The sequence below is a fragment of the Odontomachus brunneus genome, unplaced genomic scaffold, assembly GCF_010583005.1.
Source record: "Odontomachus brunneus isolate Ranch 3 - 2012 unplaced genomic scaffold, Obru_v1 Obru_scaffold_080, whole genome shotgun sequence".
Lineage (NCBI taxonomy): Eukaryota > Metazoa > Arthropoda > Insecta > Hymenoptera > Formicidae > Odontomachus > Odontomachus brunneus.
Window position 1 is genome coordinate 923,625 of NW_022639530.1, and position 404 is coordinate 924,028.

Sequence of the window (404 nt, forward strand, 5' to 3'; positions counted from 1 at the left end):
AATATCTAAATATTAGGTGGTAAACTTAGTTCCTGCGGCTCACAGTTAGATGACGTTAATTGTAGGTGTAATTTATTTTGACATCTGAAACTGGCTGCATTTTAGAGGTTAGACATTTGTCAATAAAATTCAGTGCGAAGAGATTCATTTAAGCGAGCAGTGCTATTTTTTCTTTTGATTAAATATGGAACGTTATAAGTTGTTTTTTCGACATGTGCTGCTTCATTACTTTGACTTGAAAAAAACTGCAGCTGCAGCTCATAAATTGCTTTTTGAAGCTTATGGCAATTATGCTCCATCGGAAAGAACATGCCAAGTATGGTTTCAGCGATTTAAGAGTGGTGATTTTGATGTCAATGATAAAGAACGCTCAGGCCAACCGAAAAAGTTTGAAGACACCGATT